The following is a 10,002-nucleotide window of genomic DNA, read 5'->3' on the forward strand; positions in this document are numbered from 1 at the left end:
TGGGGTCACTCTCACTGCAACCAGCCATTTTGAAAGCAGCTGCTTGCCTCGCTAAAACCCCTTTCCCACTTGAGTGCCTACAATGGCCCCCGCTTCTTCAAGTTCGCTGCGGCATGTCTGGAGATTCACCGATGGTCAGAGTCAGGACTGTTTGGGACTGCCGGAGCTGCCCCGAGTCTGAGCACAGTTGCTGATGCTGGGGAATTCCAGGGACTCCAGGAGGTTTTGGTGCAGTGCCCCCTCACTTCACCTCACCTTATGCCTTCTGGCTCTTTCTGCGCTCGGCTTCTGACTCCTGGCACCGGCTCGTTCTAGTTCTCTGCTAGCTTCATCCATTTTATTTCTCCGCCGCTATCATAACACAGCTACAGGAAGGTCTGGAAACAGCGGGACGTAGCGGGAAGCAGCAGGGGGCCTCAATGGAGCTTCACCTTCAGGCAGGGTAACACTGGTGAAACAGGTTAAAAAAAGCGAAGGTGAGGAGTCTTTCACCACCTCCTCCTATTGCTGTGTGAAGGCAAGGACGGCAGGTTCATTCAGCCATAGGGTCTGGCATTACCCCCACTGGCCCTGTCCTCTTCCCGCAGCTACCTCCTTCGCCTCCTCCGCTTCCCTGCGCAAGCTCAGAGCGTCGCACTGCTCAAAGTTGCCAGCCTCGTGGGTTGTGTCCTCACTCAGTGGCTCTTCATGGTTTTCTTCATGAGATGTTCCATTGCAGGGTGAAGTTGTGTAACATTGCATGCCATGATGCTTTTGCTCATGTTAATGGATGAGTAGAGGGGGTGCTCCTCCAGTCTTGTTCCGACATCAATAAAAATCTGGCCTTTAGGAGCCCAAAAGCCCCCTCCACTGGCCTCTGTGTTCTTCTACAGGGCTCATTGAAGTGTATTTCCCCTGGTGATGTTGGAATCCTCAACGGTGCTAACAGCCATGGTCAATTAGGATAAGCTGAGTCTCCTATATGGGATGAAAAGAAAATTGCAAAAAATTGTTGCACAATTTTCGATCATTACACTTTACAATAACCAAACAATATAATAGCAGATAATATTTACCAACAAGCCAGGCCATTTCACTGTAAAGTTGTGATATTTTCAGGGGTATGCAGCTGTTCCATACTACAAAGGAGTCATGGGTTGATCAAGGGAAATGTGCACACACACTTTTATGTGCAATCTGGTAAGCAGACAACTTGCACATTAATTAAATGGAAATTCTTTTAATTGTGGCACACTTGTTCTCCTGCTTGTGGTGGCACTTAGGAAATATGTGTGCCATCAATTGCTCCAACCACATGTGGGCCCGGCACAAGGTGTAAAACTCTGCCTTGAAATTTGTAAAATCCTGGTTTGTAGGAAACTGAATAAAACTGTTGATGTATCTCATCATTGAAGGAAGAACATTTTGTAGCACACCACTGAAAGTTGGTTGTGACTTTCCTCCAGATACTGCCACAGTGTATTAAGATGATCTTGTGGCCACGAAATGGAGTGCTGCAATTATTTGAGTATTGCTGGTACTGATGTGGGAATACTATTGTGAGGCAGAAGATCTGGCTGCAGGTGATGACATAAATCAAGAATCGTTTGCCTATTCAATCTGATGCTTTTTACAATACCCAGTTCTTGCATAGTTGCAAGGTCTGGAAATGCTTAGAACACTTGAGGCTGTTGTGTCCTCACTGTCCCTGGGTTCCTATATCTGCATTGAAAAAACTATTTATTGTAAATGTTTGCCAACGTATTTTCACTGTAAACCACCCTTTGCATCTAGTTTTAAATATACACACATTTTTCATGCCTACTTAGACAGAACCTTATTGTGTACGGTACAAATGTTTTAAAATATACTCATTTATTACATTTTTAAATTATACCTTTTTTAATTGTGTAAATAATACAATGTTAATTAATTATTTACACAGACTTATTTTTTTAATTAAAAACTTTAATGTAACAACCATCAACGGTGGTATAAACCCCACAGCATGAATCTTCCTTCAAACTACATTTAGCCACTACATTATACTTCTTTATGAAGAACATTGGCATTTTCGACTTGCAAACAAAGTTACACCAATTTTTAATGGTGGTGACATACTTAACAGTCAAAAACATGGCATTCCAGAATGAAAAATCGCAGCCGTCTGACCTCATGTCAGGACATTTAGAATTCGTCGACAGCAGCGAAAGTTGCCTGCCGGGTGGGTGGTGACAATCCATGATGGACCCAGCCATAGACTAACCTGTGTGAAAACAATATGATACAGCCAATGGATGTGTCTGTCGCTGTTAAAAATCACATACGTTTGGTAAATGTAAGCTGCATGTGGTGATTGATGTGTAGTGTCATTTATGTTTTACATTTCATAAAATGATGATTTCAGTTTTTAAGCACATTATGATTAGAGAACACTACAATGTTGCTCAATTGTTGTGTGTTTGGAGCCCTGCATTTTATTTGGTGTGTATTTGAGACATATCTATGTATATGTATGTTTTCCATGTAAAATTTAACATTTTCACATCATGTAAAAATAGAAAACATATGTTATCTTATTTACTACTGTACATAGATATATATTTGTTTTACATACGAACTGTTTTTTTTTTGCTATGTGTATTATCCCACCTATCATTCAGCTTAAATAAGGTGTCTCCGACCAGTCGTTTGGGAGCTACCAGTAGCTCCCACACCTTCAGTGTAGCTCATAGCCTTGAGCTATTTTTCAAATGAACACCAGGTCAATGCAAGTCAAGTCAAGTCAAGTCAAGTCAATAAATTTATATAGCGCGCTACATACCCAGAGGGTCTCAAGGCGCTTGAAGAAGGGTGAGGAATTACTTGTCAAATATCCACGTTTTAAGTTGCTTTCTGAATGCTAGGTGGTTCTGAGTAAGGCGAAGGTGAGTGGGAAGTGAGTTCCAGGTTTTAGCTGCCAGGTAGGAGAAGGATCTACCTCCCATGGTGGTTTTGTTGATGCGAGGTACAGTGGCAAGGGCTAGGTTGGAGGATCGTAGCTGGCGGGAGGGGGTGTAGAAGGACAGTCGTGTGTTGAGGCATTCGGGTCCGATTTCGTAGAGTGCTTTGTGTGCGTGGGTCAGGAGCCGGAAAGTAATCCTCTTATTGACGGGGAGCCAGTGGAGGTTTTTCAGGTGACCAGAGATGTCTTCTTTACGCGGGATGTCTAATATGAGCCTGGCTGAGGCGTTCTGGATGCGTTGGAGTTTTTTCTGGAGTTTAGCGGTGGTACCGGCGTAGAGGGTGTTTCCGTAGTCCAGTCGGCTCGTGACCAGAGCGTGGGTGACCGTTTTTCTAGTTTCGGTGGGGATCCAACGAAATGTTTTTATGAGCATGCGAAGAATGTTGAAGCAAGATGAAGAAACGGCGTTGACTTGTCTGTTCATCGAGAGTGAGGAATCCAGGATCCATATTTTCATTGTAAAGTTAAAGGAAGGCTGTGTTCAAGTGACATCATTATCATCAGGCTGAGGAGAGCAGAGCCTAACAATGAGCTGTGCTCAGTCAGATTTGTGTTCCAGGTTGAGCCGAGTCACAGAGGTAGTGAACAACAGAAGCACTGAGATGTTTGACTCTTAGAAGAAATTCCTTGTCAACTCAAAATTGGTGTTGTGAAAAAAAATATGCTTTTGAATGCTTTTTAATTGAGGACAAAGGAAATTGAGAGTTATTAATTATTCAAAACAAGTTAGATTTCACAGCCTCTCAGTCACCCTTACACATATCTCCCCTTCATATGCACACATGCTCATGCATCCCCATAGACCACCCTCTGACTGACACACATGGCAGCCCTTTCACAGTGTCCTTAGTCATAGTTTGTAGTCCCACCCATAGTATCTGGCTCTATGGACATCAGGATTCAAGTCAATGTAGCTGGGCATGAGGTTGTCTGGTTACAATGCGTAAGTTGTTTAGTCTTCATTATGTCACAATGGGACTCACTGATTAGAAGTAGCTCTCATTGCATAAAATGTAGGTGCGACGCGCGTGAAGTGCACCATGACCCCCCAATGGCTTGCATACTTGTGGTGACCTTTGTGGACCTTATTGGGCAGTTAGGAGCCCGACAGCAGCATCAAGGGGGTAAGATATAGTGGGAGTTCAACATGTTAAAAACAAATCTTTTGTTACAGCAACTAATTTAGTCATCAACATTGAGGTTGAGACATGTCCAACACACAAGAATAGTTCTTAAAGGTGTAAGTTTTGCACAAGTAGTATGATGATGTGCTTTGTGTATGAATTCGTGGACATGGATACAACATGATTTCTGTTCACTACCAAAGGACTGCTCTTAGCAGACACATGGCTGCCTAAACTACAAATATACATCAGGTTGATTGATGTCATAAGGGAATGTTGAACCAAACATGCATTTAGTCTTTATTTTTTCAGTTGTGATGCTCCTTCGCTATTGTGGATGATGAACTGTTAGCCCTATTACATGTAAAGTAGCATAATATGAAATTATGATACAGTGGATATTCCATACGTTAAGTTGGTAAGTTTGGATTGTACACAAAATCACTAGTCACATTAGAATTGATGGCTACATTTCGGGTTCAAATCATATCCCAAATGTTTTGGGAATCCAAAATACTGCTTAATACATGTAAAAAGTGACAGATTTGCACAATTGCCTACCCCTTCACAAACATGCATGTAAGTTTGTTTTTGGACAAATAATTGTGACAAGCATGCAATTGCTGTAGAAACACAGACAGAAACGTGCACCATTTGTGACAGAGTAACACATACCCAATACCATTGTTCAATATCCTTTGTTATATCCAGATGAGAAATCAATGATGGAAAAAATGGGATACTTGAAGGGACTTTTACTGATGGAATGTTCCATTACAAATATGTTGGAGTATCCCATCTGGAAAACTCAAAATCAGGCCCAAATCACGACTCATTGGGCAAATGTAGGAATGCATGAGGGGGTAATATGTTGCAAATTGTGTATTACATATGAAAATGTGATGTAAATGTTATAAATGAATCAGTGTATGTAATATTTATTGCGATGTTGTATCAATGTTTGGGTAAAGAGAAACCCAGCATCGTTTGTTAAATATTTTCAAAATGGTAAAACATAGTTCAAATGATTAGAGATATTTAGGAGTTAAATGTGTAAATGGTTTCGCTCTTTACTGAAGTGGATTAGAAGTGTGTCAAGCCTATGTATTTAGGCATCATTTGTCAATCCACAAACAATATTTTTCCTAATTTCTTTAACAGCATAGGTATCAACATAGCACGTGATACATTGATAAGCTATTTCATTAAAGAATCCATGTGTGCGTTACATTTGAAATATACTTAAAGTAAGTGTTATTATTGTGAAATGCCCAAATAAAGGAAACTGACTATTAGTTTATACAAACATTGGTACAATTTTGCAGTGTTTGTTGAAATACATTGATTCATATTGTACTTTTTGTTAATGAAATAATGCAGATTTGGGGGTATTATAAACACACCATACAAGGTATTTTTAATTTATACCCATTTTGGTGGCATCAGTTCACCATTCTAAATAAAAAAAGTCCAACCATTCACAGGTGTTAAATAGGTCCTGGAGATAAATAGAAATGTATAAGAGACACAATCATACATGATATAGGAGCTATCATGGTAAATTACAATCTGTGACCAAATGGTATCTGATGCTATCTGAAAATGTTGCCTACATGCTTGCTAATGTTGAACCAAAGTTGAGAGCCTTGAAACAGGTGAAATATGAAAACTTGTAAACTGCTTTGTGATTAAATTCATGATCAGTTCTATTTACACAGATGTAATAACACTGGTGGAGGAGATGTTGGCTATGTAGGTGGGGAATCAGCTGGCCACTGTGGTTCAGGTGCTGAGACCACAGACACCGATAGTCCCAGTGACACGTGGGACAGACCTGACAGGAGCTCCACCAACTGCATCCTTGTCTGCCACCCGGAGAGCCATATCCACCCTTCCTCTTGTTCACCCCCAGTCAACCAAACCCACCCTCCCAAAGGGGGTGGCATCTCCTTCATTGCAGGCACCTCAACCTCTGCCCCTGTCCCCTGCAGCACTGAGTGAGGACGCTATTGACCACCTTCGGAACATCTCTGTAGGTCAGGCTGCACTACTAAATACCCTCCTGAGACTTAGCTGTGATACACAATAAATGGTAACATACCTGGAAGGTCATTCACAGTGCTATGTCTGGCCTATTGATGTCTTTTCAAGGTCTACCCTCTTTACTGACCACAGTCTCCCACCATCCCAACCTTGTGCCTCATCCCGCCTCTTCCCCATCCTATTTCCCTTTTCCTAACCTTGTCCCAAACACTCACAACTTTGCAAGCTTGCAGTCCAGCACACACAATCAGCAGACATATGCACAAACACACCGAAAGGCACAGGCACACACTAACAACATAAAGATACCACATGAACACACCCACCAACCACCACCAATAATACCAGCATGCCCACAGACACCCCCACCACCACTAACACATCCACATGCACCACCAGCAGCATACCCACAGACACCCCCAACCACAACTACATGCACCATCACCAGCATACCCACAGACACTCCTACCACACCCACATGCACCAGCACACCCATAGATACCCCCACCACCACTCCCACATGCACCACCAACAGCATACCCACAGATACCTCACCACAACACCCACATGTACCACAACTACCCAACCCACAGACATTCCCCACTTTCACCACCCCCACATGCACTACCACATCCACATCATCACACCCAGCACCTCACCAGCACACCCATCCACACACACATACATAAATTAGAAATCACACCCGTAAAACACACATGCTCACACTCACCTGAACAACACACACTTAGAAAGAAACACACCCAAATGTACACCTCATAGACCAGACCCACAGGCACCTGCTTCCTCAACAGACATATGCAAATCACTCACTACCACTCCCTCTGCCTCCCACACCTAACTCACTGCTGAACATCCTACCTATGTAGAGGTATTTTCAGCCCTTAGCTTGACCCCTTCTAAAGCCCAAACTACCCTCCCAAATGCAAAGCCAACCCTTCAAAACTCCAACTCACCCCTCCCATACCCAACACCACCCCTCCCAAAGCCAAAACCACCCATCCCAAATCCAAATATACCCCTTGAAAACCAAAATCCACCTCTCCCAAATTCAAAACCACCCAGCAAACCCAAACCCCCTTCCTAAGCAAGATTATTGAGGTGTCTGCTCAGTGCCCACTAAATGCCCCTTCTTGAGGAGGATCCCCTTGGCAGAGATTTAGTGGACAAGCTTAGTGCCACAGTCCAACAGTGACCTGGACATTTGTATATTGTCATTGACTATCATTTGGTTCGCATTTATTTTAAGAGATGTATCTTATTGTTTGAATTCATCTCTATGTTCCATTTCACTAAGTTTGTCCTTGCATCAATTTTCCTTTGTAATTGTTTGATTTCTAAAACTATTTCTGACTAAAATGTGAGGTACATATTTGTATTTACCATTTTGCCAGGAAATACATTACGACATATGTTTTAATGTACACTTTGCTAGGTGCATAAACTTCTTATAATAGTATAGGACGGGCATTTGAATTTAGGTGCAGGCATACATCATGATAATAGACACTTGCACAAAAAAATATAGGTTTAAATGTATGTTTTGAAGTGTTGCTACATGCATTACACCTTATAAAATATTGTGACAATTGAACTTGGATGCAATACAGGACTTGCACTAGACAAGGGAAAATGTTACATGGATGAATATGTTAAATGATTCAAAGCTGGGACGGACATTGATTTGACAGGTAATTTATAAGGTAAAGGTTACACCTTGCCTCATTTGATTTCTACATCATGTAATATTACACCTGTATGGTGACTTTTTGATTGATATCCTTTATTGTGCAAATGTCAATTTTTTTTAACGCAGCTTGCACCAAATGTATACAAAAGGGGCTTATTCATAAGCCCATTGTGATGCTGGTGTGACACTTTTTTGACACACAGGTGGTGCAATGTCCCTGCCCATATTTACAAGTCCACATAAAGTCACCTTACGTGACTTTCATGGCCTTGTAAATATGGGGCCCTATCACACATCTGCATGAAAGAGGCATTCCATGGGTGTTGCTGTGTGTGTTCCCATGCAACATCCATCGAACCAGACACATCCCCAGATGTACAAAGTGTTGTAAACCTGGGAATGCTTCAGAATCCTAAACCTCCCCAGGGGAGGCATAGGTGTGGCGCAACTAGGAGAAATACTCAGATTTCTCCTCGTCTTTTGCTCTTTCTATGTGTGTTGCAATTTGAAGCACAGATAGAAGGAGCAAAATGCCATTAACAATTGTTTTTGTGCAGGAGGTTTCCCTTCCTACACAACAACAATCATCCCTGCAACACAGGCATAATTGCATGCTGGCTCAAGGGTGTCTGTGTTGGCGCACATCTGCTGTTTGTGTGCCAGCACAGGGGAGAAGGACAGTAACGTGCTGTATCTTGTTGATATGGTGCATTCTGCCCCTTTATTGTGACACACAGCACTGCAGCAGGGACCCTGTTATGCCTTAAAGATAGCCTAAGTATACCAATTAGAAAAGCGGGCATAACAAAATAGTCGGACTTACTAATACTTGACTGTGATACTGTAGCAGTGTGTGAATACTCTTTGAAGCTTCTATATAAGTTTATAAAGCCAGCCAACCTGAAATTTGTATCGGACACCAGCTAAGATAGCAAAGGTTGCTCCAACTCCTCCCCCCAAGTGTCCAAGATGCGATTTTATAAAAGCCAATGATCTCCACATTTTTTTTTTAATGCCAAAAGCTGAGAGGATACTGGAAGGGAATCGAGAACGCTTTCTGCTGGATCTTTGGCAGGGAAATTACCCTGAATGTGGCACTCGTTTTTTTTGGTGAGGACTGTACGATCAGCATGAAGCTGAAGCATTCACACAGAGGCCTATTGCTTTGTCTTATTCTAATAGCCCGGAGGGGAATCTATATAAAATGGAGAGACCCCCTACCTCCAACGTTGGAAGATTGGGTAATTATGGCCCAACTGGATCTGGTAGGAGGGAAGGAAAATCGCCTTGATATTTGGTTGGACTTTACATTATGCAGTAGAGACTCAGGACTTGATCATCCCCTCATGGTCTTATGATTACACCAAGGTACCAACAAAGGTACGGGTTTGGATTGGTTTACAGACCAAAGCGAATGCAGTGGCCATGGGGTGCACAGATCAGAAGGGTGACTTTACAAAGTATTGCAGACACTTTTTGTTTATATGAGGAATACAAAAATAAAAATAAAAAAATATAAATAAAAAGCACTGCAGCAGGAGGATTGCTGTGCTGCCACGCATCAAAATATAGTAAATGAGGTCCTCAATGTGAGCCATACAGGTGTGTTTCTTTTAATTTGTCAAACGTCAACATTACAGACATATGGATTGCACCTTTGTGTACTACAGCTTGTAAGAGACCTTTGAAAATACATGAGTACAGTGCAAATTTTAACAGACAAGTTAAAAAGGTAACAGGTAAAATGGAGCTTACCATCAATTCAATCCATGAAGGTGTTGACTTTGTTCAACATAGAGGTGTAGCAGCAGAGGCAGGACTTGGAAGATCAGGTCCATGGCAGAAAAGGAGGTGTGAAAGTGAGAAAAGTTCTGACTTACATGCTTTCCAAACCACCAAGTTAGGTGTGGAGCTTTTACCGCCGCAGTCATGTTGGTGGGAAAGCTTATCCTGATTGGCCTGGCAGCCGCTTTTGGATTTGGCACTATCAAAGTGGGTGAGAAATTCTGAGGGAGGCGATGGCAGTCTAAATGTCTTTAGTACTCGCGCCTGCCAGCATCTAGATAAAGTGGGCGGACCGCCTAGCAGGCAGAAGGTGATTCTGATGGAAAAACAATGTCAAGCCATTACTGCCAAGATCTATA

At 42.2% G+C, this 10,002-nt stretch overlaps 1 long non-coding RNA gene across 1 annotated transcript in view; it reads right to left on the reverse strand.

The window, feature by feature from the left end:
* LOC147730585 (uncharacterized) overlaps nucleotides 1–9,745 on the reverse strand; it is a 50,969-nt gene extending 41,224 nt beyond the window's left edge. The window contains exon 1 of the long non-coding RNA XR_015308589.1: nucleotides 9,614–9,745. This is a non-coding gene — a long non-coding RNA (uncharacterized LOC147730585). The remainder of the gene's footprint in view (nucleotides 1–9,613) is intronic.
* Nucleotides 9,746–10,002: the final 257 nt, after the last annotated feature.

Source organism: Lissotriton vulgaris, chromosome 2_1, assembly GCF_964263255.1.
Source record: "Lissotriton vulgaris chromosome 2_1, aLisVul1.2, whole genome shotgun sequence".
In the NCBI taxonomy this organism is placed as follows: Eukaryota; Metazoa; Chordata; class Amphibia; order Caudata; family Salamandridae; genus Lissotriton; species Lissotriton vulgaris.